Source organism: Sapajus apella, unplaced genomic scaffold (genome assembly GCF_009761245.1).
Source record: "Sapajus apella isolate SASKATOON/1434 unplaced genomic scaffold, GSC_monkey_1.0 scaffold11, whole genome shotgun sequence".
Taxonomy (NCBI): domain Eukaryota; kingdom Metazoa; phylum Chordata; class Mammalia; order Primates; family Cebidae; genus Sapajus; species Sapajus apella.
In genome coordinates this window covers 24883628-24895108 of record NW_022436951.1, presented here as the reverse complement: position 1 = coordinate 24895108, position 11481 = coordinate 24883628, and the positions used below count along the sequence as shown (strand labels likewise).

General features: G+C 42.6%; 1 long non-coding RNA gene across 1 annotated transcript; it reads left to right on the top strand.

The window, feature by feature from the left end:
• Positions 1-5771: 5771 nt before the first annotated feature.
• On the top strand, positions 5772-9049 carry LOC116552340. The gene is made up of 3 exons (XR_004269338.1): positions 5772-6258; positions 6364-6560; positions 8017-9049. It is a non-coding gene; the product is annotated as an uncharacterized LOC116552340 (long non-coding RNA).
• The last annotated feature ends 2432 nt before the right edge of the window (positions 9050-11481 follow it).

Here is an 11481-nt window from a genome sequence, read left to right as displayed (position 1 = left end):
CTTTTCTATATCACAAACTCAAGTGGGCAAGGGTCCTACCTTACTCATCTAACAAAGTGCTTGGATCCAAGCCTGTCCTCTCTAGGCATTTGTTAGACAGATGCTCTTCTCGAAGACAAGACCAAGAACATAAGATCTGGAGTGGTCCGAGACCAGCCTGGCCAACATAGTGAAACCCCGTCTCTACTAAAAATACAAAAAATTAGCCGGGCGTGGTGTTGGGTGCCTGTAGTCCCAGCTACTCAGGAGGCTGAGGCAGGAGAATCGCTTGAACCTGGGAGGCAGAGAGGTTGCAGTGAGCCGAGATCACACCATTGCACTCCAGTCCAGCCTGGGCAACAGTGCGAGACTCCATCTCAAAAAAAAAAAAAAAGATCCTCAGTGATATAGGCAGGGTTACTAGTAGTTTTAAAACCATCATATCTAATAATTATCAATTCGCAGATAAATATCTCTTTAGAAACATGTTTAAGCTTTTGCTTTGCTCAATATGTTTTTGAGGGTTCAGATGAGTTTATATATTTTATATTACAACTTCGTTGAGATATAATTTATATATGAAAGAATTTACCCACTTAAATTGTACAAGGCAATAGTTTTTACTATTAGCAGGTAACCATCACCTATAGCAGGATGGTTTACTTCCTCCAAAATAATCCCATAACCATTAGCAGTTACTGTCTATTCCATATTCCCTCAACCTTCCCAGCCCTAGAAAACCACTAATCTACAGTATTTTTTAAAATTTTAAATAGAGATGGGGTCTTGCTATGTTGCCTAGGTTGGTCTCAAACTCCTGGGCTAAAGCGATCCTCTCACCTTGGCCTCCCACAGTGCTAGGATCATAGGCATGAGCCACTGTGCCCAGCGCACTAATCTACTTTTAGTCTTTCTATAGATTTGCTTATTCTGGACATTTCATATCAATGGAATCATACAATATGTGGTTCTTTTGTAACTGGCTTCCTTCTCCTAGTATAATGTTTTCAAAATATATCCATGTTGTAGCATGTATCAGGACTTCATTCTTTTTCATTGTTGAATAAGATTCCATTCCACGGATATAACACATTTTACTTATCCATTCTTCAACTGGTCATCATTTGGGTTGTTTCCACTTTTTGGATATTTTGAATCATGCTGATATGAATGTTTGTGTACAAATTTTCATGAAGATGTGTGTTTTTACTTCTTCCTAAAATGTTTTCATTTCATGTCATTTCTCTTGGGCGTATGTCAAAAAGTGGGATTGCTGAGTCAGATAATAATTCTCACTTAACTTTTCCAGGTCCTTGTCTTGGCCAATATTTTATTTTATTTCTTTCTTTATTTATTTTTGAGATGGAGTCTCGCACTGTCGCCTAGGCTGGAGTGCAGTAGCATGATCTCCGCTCACTGCAACCTCTGTCTCCCAGGTGCAAGCAATTCTCTTGCCTCAGCCTCCCGAGTAGCTGGGATTACAGGCATGCACCACCACACTCGGCTAATTGTTTTGTATTTTTAGTAGAGACGGGGTTTCACCATGTTGGTCTGACTGGTCTTGAACTTCTGACCTCAAATGATCTGCCTGCCTTGGCCTCCCAAAGTGCTAGGGTTACAGGCATGAGTCACTGCGCCCGGCCTGGCCAATATTTTAATAAGTAATTTAGATAAAGACAAAATTATAATGGCCAAACTTGTGAATGGTACAAATCTACAAGGAGTCGGTGCTGTGGAGTGACACTGTTCAGTATGGCAGCAACTAGCCACGTGATTGCTGAGCACTTGAAATGTGATTACTCTGAATTAAGAGGAGTGAGAAATATAAACTACATATTAGATTTCAAAGTGTTATTATAAAAAGTAATGTAAATCCCAGCACTTTGGGAGGCCAACGTGGGTGGGTCACAAGGTCAGGAGATCAAAACCATCCTGGTCAACATGGTGAAACCTCACCTCTACTAAAAATGCAAAAATTAGCTGGGCATGGTGGTGGACGCCTGTAATCCCAGCTATTTGGGAGGCTGAGGCAGGAGAATCGCGGGAGGCAGAGGTTGCAACGAGCCGAGATTGTGCCACTGCACTCCAGTCTGGCGACAGAGTAAGACTCCATCTCAAAAAAAAAAAAAAGCCTCTATCATTTTTAAGCTGGCTGGGCACCATGGTCCACAGCTTAGTCCCAGCCCTTTGGGAGGCTGCGGTGGGAGGATCGCTTGAGTGCAGGAGCTTGAGACCAGCCTGGGCAAGATAGCAAGACTGAATCTCTACAAAAAAAGTAAAAATTAAAAGTAGCCAAGCATGGTGGCTGGCGCCTGTTGTTCCAGAACTTTGGGAGGCTGAAGTGGGATTATTGCATGAACCCAGGAGTTTGAGACCAGCCTGGGCAACATAGTGAGACCCCATTTCTACAAAAAAAATGAAGAATTTAGCTGCTCATGGTGGTATGTGGCTGTAGTCCCAGCGGCCCAGGAGGCTGAGGCAGGGTCACTTGAACCCGGGAGTTCAAGGCTGCAGTGAGCTATGATCACATCATTGCATTTTAGCCTGAGCAAGAGAGTGAGACTCTATCTCAATTAAAAAAAAAAAAAATTGATGACAATTACATGTTGAAATGATAATAGTTTGGCTATATTAAAGTAAATAAAATATCTTATTAAAATTAATTTGACTATTTATTTATTTATTTATTGAGAGACAGGGTCTTGCTCTATTGTCCAGGCTCCGGTGAAGTGGCAAGACCAGAGCTCACTGCAGCCTCAACTTCCTGGGCTCAAGTTATCCTCCCACCTCAGCCTTCCAAAGTGCTAGGACTACAGGCACATGCCACTATGCTCAGCTAATTTTTACTTTTTTTGTAATGGGGTCTTCTCATCTTGCCCAGGCTGATCTCAAGCTCCTGGACTCAAGCAGTTCTACTGCTTCAGCCTCCCAATGCACTTGGATAACAGGCAGGAGCCACTGTGCCCGGTCATGGAACCTTCATACTTTTTAAAATGTGGCTACAGTTGTGCCTTGCATTATACACATGTGCCTCACACTGTATTTCCATTGTATTGTATTTCTATTGTATTGTATAGAGCAGCACTGCTGTGTTCCTTTTGCGTTGATTTCCTCCTTCAGACGTTGGGTGGATACTAACCTGGCAGGGGTTGGAATCAGTCAGACCTGGACTCCTCACTGTGTCACCCAGGCTGGAGTGCACTGGTGTGATCTCTGCTCACTACAACCTCTGCCTGCCGGGCTCAACTGATTCTTGTGCGTCAGCCTCCCCAGTAGCTGGGATTACAGGCATGTGCCACCACGCCTGGCAATATGTTTTGTATTTTAGTAGAGATGAAGTTTTACCATGTTGGCCAGGTTGGTCTTGAACCTTGGGCCTCAAGGGATCCATCTGTCTTGACCTCCCCAAGAGCTGGGATTACAGGTGTGAACCACTGTACCCAGCCTCAAAACCAGGTTCTTCTTAGCTTCAAAGCTGTGGACCAGCTGCTTAACATCTCTAAGTCTCAATTCTGTTTACTGTAAACTTAAGAAATAGTAATTTTCATTTTATCAAAATGTCACATGGATTCAATAAAAGCAATCACATAAAGAACTTAGCTGAATGCAGGCACATAGGAAGAGCTAAATAAGTGTTCCTTCCCTTTCTCTTCGCCTTTCTTCATTTCCATTCTGTTAAGTGATAAGTCATTAACCTAGTTAGATGATTGACCGTTCTGGTGGTAACATGTGCCACCCCGTGTGACTTACAGTATATTTACTTTAATAAGGGACTTCAAGATATTATGCATAATGGAATGACTTCAGTGGTTTCGTTTTTTGGGTAGGCAAGATCTCATAAATAATATGAATAGCCACTTTCATCTCTTCTGTGGTCAGGGTAGAATCTAACTTTGCCTCTTTGCAATGCAGTATACTCTAAGTCTTAAAATAATCACTCGTTGTTTGAACTTCACCCAACACTGAAGCTATGAAGAGATTGAGATCGTTCACATGTGTTTCAGGATGTCATTCGAAGCATTCAGAACTCATTCAATATGGAAAACTAAGTGAGAACTTCTCAAGGGAACTTGTTCTCTTTCCAGAGGTTGCTGGAATTTCCTGTTTCTGTTTGGACTCAAAATATCACATAAAATTCAGCTTTCTCTGAACACTTTGGGTCCTGGCTTGACCCAAGAAGGCATGGTTTAATTTAAATGAAAAACACACACATCGGAGACTCTTCACCGTCTTCCTCAGTTCTGAAGTATGTCTGGTCAATCAAAAGCTGTTTTTCTCTCAATAATGTTGATCACAAATTGTGCTCTCTTCACCTCTACTGAGAAAATTTACCTTCTTCTCCAGAATCAGCAACTATCTACATTTTTGTTTTACTGTAGTAAAATGCACAAAACATAAAGTTTACCAATTTAAACTTTTTTTTGAGATGGAGTCTCACTGTGTCACCAGGCTGGAGTGCAGTGGTGCAATCTTGGCTCACTGCAACCTTTGCCTCCTGGGTTCAAGTGATTCTCCTGCCTCAGCCTCCTGAGTAGCTTGGAAAAGGCACGTGCCACCACACCCACCTAATTGTTGTATTTTTAGTAGAGATGTGGTTTCACCATGTTGGCCAGGATGGTCTCGATCTCTTGACCGTGTGATCCGCCTGTCTTGGCCTCCCAAAGTGCTGCATTTACAGGCTTAAGCACCCTGCCCAACTTAACCATTTTTAAGTGTACAGTTCAATGTCATTAAATACATGCATAATGTAACATAAGTAACACTTGTGTTACTTCCACCTTTTGGCTATTCTGAATAGTGCTGCTGTGAGCAGAAATGTACAATTGAACTTTTTGCACTTTTGGAAGCTGATAGAATAGCAAACACAGGCCTGGTGCTGTGGCTCATGCCTGTAATCCCAGCACTTTGGGACGCCAAGGCAGGAGGATCACCTGAGGTAAGGGGTTTGAGACCAGCCTGGCCAACAAGGTAAAATCCCATCTATACAAAACTGCAAAGAAAGGAAAGAAAGAAAGAAAGAAAGAAACAAAGAGAGAGAGAGAGAGAGAGAAAGAAAGAAAGAAAGAATAACTGGGTGTGGTGGTGCATGCCTGTGGTCCCAGCTACTTGGAGGCTGAGGCATGAGAATTGCTTGAACCTGCAAGGCGGAGGTTGCAGTGAACCAAGATGGTGCCACGGCACTCCATCCTGGGAGACAGAATGAGACCCTGTTTCAAAAACAAAACAAAACAAAACAAAAGGACAAAAAAATACACCAGCCATTACACAGGCAAAGAATTGGTAATTATTTTTACTTGAGGGAAAAATTAGCCTCTAACAATTCGTTTCATGTAATTAAATAGAAAGAGTTCTAGGTTCATTGCTATAAGTTTAGGTAAGGAATAGATACATAAAATTATGTGTGAATTACTTTTTTTCTGTATGTTTTTCTTCCTTAGGTGGTCTGTATCTAGAAATTCCTATTTAGTATTTGCTATGTAGTGTAAAAAAAATAAAAAGTAGGCCAGGCTCATGCTTGTAATTCCAGCATTTTGGGAGGCCAAGGAGGGAAGACCATTTGAGCTCAGGAGTTTGAGATCATCCTGGTCAATATGGTGAAACGCTGTCTCTACTAAATATACGAAAATTAGCCAGGGGTGGAGGAACGTGCCTGTAGTCCCAGCTACTCAAGAGGCTGACGTGGGAGGATCCCTTGAGCCTGGGAGGCAGGGTTGAAGTTGCAGTGAGCCGAGATGGCACACTATACCACCGCACCTGGGCAACACAGTGAGACCCTATCTGAAAAAAAAAAAAGAAAAGAAAAAAAGAATCTCCAAACACTTTTTGGAGGAGCGTAAAGAGTTTAATCTGGGGTGACAGAATGGGCACTCTCTGCAGTCCCTCTCTTCTTGTTTCCATTTACTTCATTAAGAATTGAACATATTTCAGCCATGTGTGAACTTGGCACATTCAAGATTCCTGCTAAAAGTCAGAATTCCTTTGACATCCTACCACACCCTCTAGAGAAATTTCTAAAGACTTCCTTCCAGCTGTCACCAAAAATGATAAAAGGCCATTTACAGACAGAGTCGTTTTGACTGCCCCTGCCTAAGTGTACAACAGGTAGAAATGTGTTTATGGCCATTTCTGGGGCAGTAAAATATTGGCAATAGTAACCTTTCATAAGTTCTTGCCTAAAGGATGGAAGAGGCCGGGGCTGTGTCCTGACAACATTCTTCTACTGATGAAATGCTGCCGCTTGAGAGTGCAGCTGAGGTTATCCATTTCTCATAAAGTCAAGTAAAAAGTAAAGCAGCGTTGACTTACTGGCTTATCAACTGAAAGAACGTCTTGTAGCTTTTAGTCTATAAAGCCTCAACTTGTTATTTCTAATATTTACAAAAGGATCAGTTTGTTCCAAGCCTTTCAAACTGAAGCGCTGCTGTTCCCTGCATCAGGAGAGTGGCATTAAGAGGAAGCCAGAGAATCGCAGGGATTGCTTCTTCATCCAGCGCTAGAACTGAGACGGCTCCTCGCCTCCTGAAAAGCAATGCGGCCGACTCGATGTGGAAAACTCTAGGGAAATTCACTATCACCCACAGGTAGTAGCCAGACACACCTACTTTATTTTCAAAACTAAATTGTTTGATGAGAGACAGATAAGGAACAGATGGCAGGGAAGGTGGAGATAAGAATAGGCGTTTTCTCTTCTGGGTTGATGGCTTTTACTCTGTTCCTATCGACACTGACCAGAAATCAGAACATTATTCATTTATTTTGGAAATTACTTCAGCTTATTAAATAAAGATAATTGGAATAAAAATAGACTTAAGGAGGCCAGCCTCTGTGGCTCACAGCTGTAATCCCAGCACTTTGGGAGGCCGAGGTGGGCAGATCAAGAGGTCAGGAGTTCTAGACTAGCCTGCCCAGCATGGTGAAACCCTGTCTCTACTAAAAATACAAAAATTAGCCAGGCATGGTGGTGCACGCCTGTCATCCCAACTACTGGAGAAACTGAAGCAGCAGAATCGCTTGACCCCGGGAAGCAGAGGTTGCAGTGAGCCGAGATCATGCCAGTGCACTCCAGCCTGGGCAACACAGCAAGACTCCATCTCAAAAAAAAAAAAAAAAAAAAAAAACCAGACTTAAGAAATAATTAACTCATTATCGATTTCCTTAACATGGCAACTCAATTTTTCCCAGTCTTTGTCCGTAATAATTCAGAGAAAAGACTGCCTTTTCATATCTGATAACTAACCCTCATGTCATTTAACTAAACGGTTTGAGCGCTTCAATGAAAACATACCCAAACCTATTAAATGGGGCAAAGAGAAAGATTATCAAAGTATATAAGCTACAAGAATGTATTCGTTCATGCCAAAGCAGCAAAAAAGCTGAATACATAAAGTAAAAACTCATGTCAAGATAACTTAAAAATGAAAAAAATTATTCCAGAAGATTGTACTATATCTCTTTCAGAGTTTACTAGGCCAAGCAGATAAAAATAAGGAAGAATAAGGTGTGAAAATATAAATAAACACCCTCAACATTATATACATGACTTTATATCCTGCAGAAAATATATGTTCTTTTGTGACTTTGGGGATTTAGATGATTCAATCATATAATTGGACACAAAGAAAACATTAACAAATTCCAAAAAGTGGAAGTGGAAGTTTTGGAGGCCATATTCTTTGCTCTTTCAATAGAACTAGATCAACAATGTATGTATAGATATACTAAATTGAAGAAAGCTCTGCTTAAACTAATAGTTGATCTAATTTGCTGTCCTATTTTATTTTATCGGCAGGGAATAATAAATAGTTTAGATCCTATGTTAATTTAGAGCTTGTAAATATAGGTATCATCAAGAGTACCAGGCGACTGAGAGATTAAAATTTTACTGGTGGATCTCTTTAGAGTACTTGAATTAGTCATCAATCCTGTGAAATAGTCTCATAGGTTTAGAAAATCTCAGTAAGGAATGAACACTTGGATCCAAACAGATTACAAACCAAAATGAGCCTTTAATGTTATTTCTTTCTTTTGGGCGTGAAGGAAACAAAGACCGCTGTAACAATGGAGCTTTTCCAAGGCCAGTGATAAGATCTTCCTTCCGTGTCTGGAACTATACTCTGAAGCGCTAGACTCTTAATCAGCGCAAAGAGGAAACCAAGCCTTCCTTCCCAGGTTGACGGCTTCCACAGACTGCGAAGCTGCCTTTTACAAAGCACGCTGGATGCTGTCAGCCTAAGAACCATTTTCTGTTTAATTCCCCTGGGCATTAGACTAAACAAAGCACTGTGTTTCCATTTTAATATGCGGACCCTTAAAAGACATTCTTCTCTATATGATAATGATAAAGCAGCCTAGGTTATGCTTATTCAGCCTGTTCCATCACTATCATGATTATTTATATTAAATTAGAAACATAAGTTCATAAGGTAACGAGTGTGGGTTGGGTTGAGATGGGGCAGGAGTTGCCTTTGATGAATGAAATCTTTTAATTTTAGATAAAGGAAGTTACCCTGGTGTATCCCTGCTTAGTGATAATAAGAATATTTTATTTGATCCGTTCAGTAAACCTCAGAAAGGTAGGTTCTGAAGATATGACAGGGGTACAGATGGAGGCCTGGGGTCTCTGACTCTGATGTGTAAACAAGCTGTCTGAAGTCTTTCCATGGTTTAAACCCTGGGTTGCAAAACGAGATCCATTAAGAAATTGAAGGTGGGATATTGGCTGGGTGTGAATCATCCCCTGGTAAAGCCCTGAGGTTCCAGAAGATGCTACATTACAAGACTTCTAAAAACACCGAGGGGACCGACTACAGAGCTTTGTTTTAAAATAAAATGGTTACCTTGGAAGACTGGGAAAACTTAAAGGTGCGGGCTTGCAAGCTCTTGCTTGCATCTTACAGGCTTCAACACAGGGAATTCTGTTGCAACAGTGGTGTTGACAGAGCCAGCATGTTTCCTTGAAACGAGAAGCCCCAATTAAGATGAGGCCCTCAAATGTTTTCCACTGACTCCTCCTTCTTTTCTCTGCCTTTTTTGTCTCGGTTTTTGAGACAGGGTCTTGCTCTGTCGCCCAGGCTGGAGTGCAGTGAGCAGGATCACAGCTCACGAGAGCCTTGACCACCTGGGCTCGAGCAATCCTCCCACCTCAGCCTCCCAAGTAGCTGGGACTACAGGTATGTGACACCATGCCAGGCTAATTTTTTTTCTTTTTTTTTGAGGTGAAGTTCCACTTTGTTGCTGGAGTGCAATGGCATGATCTCGGCTCACCGCAACCTCCATCTCCTGGGTTCAAGCAATTCTCCTGCCTCAGCCTCCTGAGTAGCTGGGATTACAGGTACACGCCACCATGTTCAACTAATTTTTGTATTTTTTTTTTTTTTTTCGTAGAGATGGGGTTTCTCCATGTTGGTCAGGCTGGTCTTGAACTCCCAACCTTAGGCGATCTGCCTGTTTCAGACTCCCAAAGTGCTGGAATTACAGGCATGAGCCACCACGCCCAGCCATGCCAAACTAATTTTAAAATATTTTTAGAGATGGGGTCTCACTATGTTGCCCAGGCTGGTCTTGAACTCCTGGACTCAAGGGATCTGCCTGCCTCAGCCTCCCAAAGTGCTGGGGTTACAAGTATAAGCCAACACGCCCCACCTTTTTCTCTCCCTTTGTACCACCCCCCTCACTGAGAGCTCCTGCACACGGGATCTCTTCTTTGGAGTCCTGCTCTTTCACGGAGCAGCAGCTGGGGGAATGGTGGGGGAGATGGTCTCCATGAGCTCTCAAGTCCTTCAACTTGGCTCCTGAGACTACTTCTCCTCCACTGCTGACCTAGTCAGGCCGTGGCATTCAAAAGATGAAAATGCCAGGAAGCAGCAACAGAAGGAAGAGGAATTCCATGCTGCCATCACTCTACCACGTTCTTCCACCCACTGGAAGGTTATGAGAGACCAGAACCGGGCTTCCCCTCAACTCCTTTCTTACAAAGGGGAGCAAGGTTCGTTATATGCTTACTGGGAAGAAATCTGCTTTGGAAATTTGTGGAGCTAATTACTAGCAAATGAAAATATGACCAGGAGCCATAGTTACCCTTCCTCTCATTGTTTGCTTAGAACATAAAATAAGTAGTAGTATTTATTGTCTCCTCTGTAGTAATTAAGTGAGAACAGATGCAGGCACACACATGAACTTTTTAAAAGAAACTTCTTGAAAGGAAGTTATTCTTATGTCTAAAGTAGCAGAAGCCAGGCGCAGTGGCTCAAGCCTGTAATTCCAGCACTTTGGGGGGTTGAGGCGGGAGGATCACTTGAGCCCAGGAGTTTGAGACCAGTCTAGGCAACATGGTGAGACCCTTTCTCTACAAAAATTAGCAGGGCGTGGTGGCACACACCTGTAGTCTCAGCCACTGGGAAGGTTGAGGTGGGAGGATTGCTTGAGCCCGGGATCGTGGCTACCAAGATCGTCGAGGCTACCTTGAGCCAAGATCGTGCCACTGAACTCCAGCCTAGGCAATAGAACGAGGCCTGTCTCTAAATAAATAAGATAATGCAGGGCTCAGTGGCTCCCGCCTGTAATCCTAGCACTTTGGGAGGCCACGGCAGATGGGTCACCTGAGGTCAAGAGTTCAAGACAACCCCGGCCAATATGGTGAAACCCTGTCTCTACTAAAAATACAAAAAATTTAGCTGGGCATGGTGGTGGCCACCTGTAATCCCAGCACTTTGGCAGGCCAAGGTGGGCAGATCACCTGTGGTCGGGAGTTCGAGACCAGCCTGACCAACATTGAGAAAACCCATCTCTACTAAAAATACAAAATTAGTCAGACATGGTGGCACATTCCTGTAATCTCAGCTACTTGGGAGGCTGAGGCAGGAGAATCACTTGAATCCAGGAGGCGGAGGTTGCCGTGAGCCGAGATCACACCACTGCACTCCAGCCTGAGCGACAGAGCAAAACTCCATCTCAAAAAACAAAATAAAAATAAAATAAATAAAGTGGCAGAAATCTCATTACTTAGCAAATACCAACTAATTATTTTAGTATTATGATTATTATTATTTTGAGATGGAATTTCATTCTTGTTGCCCAGGCAATGGTGCAATCTCGACTCACTGCAACCTCTGCCTCCCGGGTTCAAGCGATTCTCCTGCCTCAGCCTCCCAAGTAGCTGAGATTACAGGAATGTGCCACCATGTCTGGCTAATTTTGTATTTTTAGTAGAGATGGGTTTTCTCAATATTGGTCAGGCTGGTCTCGAACTCCCGACCACAGGTGATCTGCCCGCCTTGGCCTGCCAAAGTGCTGGGATTACAGGTGTGAGCCACCATGCCTGGCCTATTGTGATTTGATTGTTTGGACCATCTACAAAATTGGGAATAAATAATATTCTAGTACATGACAGGAAACAACAATTGGGTATAAGTTGAAGTTATTAAGGACAGCACTTCCTTTCATTATATTCTAGTACTTGTAACAAATTTGCACTGTAGTTAAAACTTGTAACCTAAGACACAA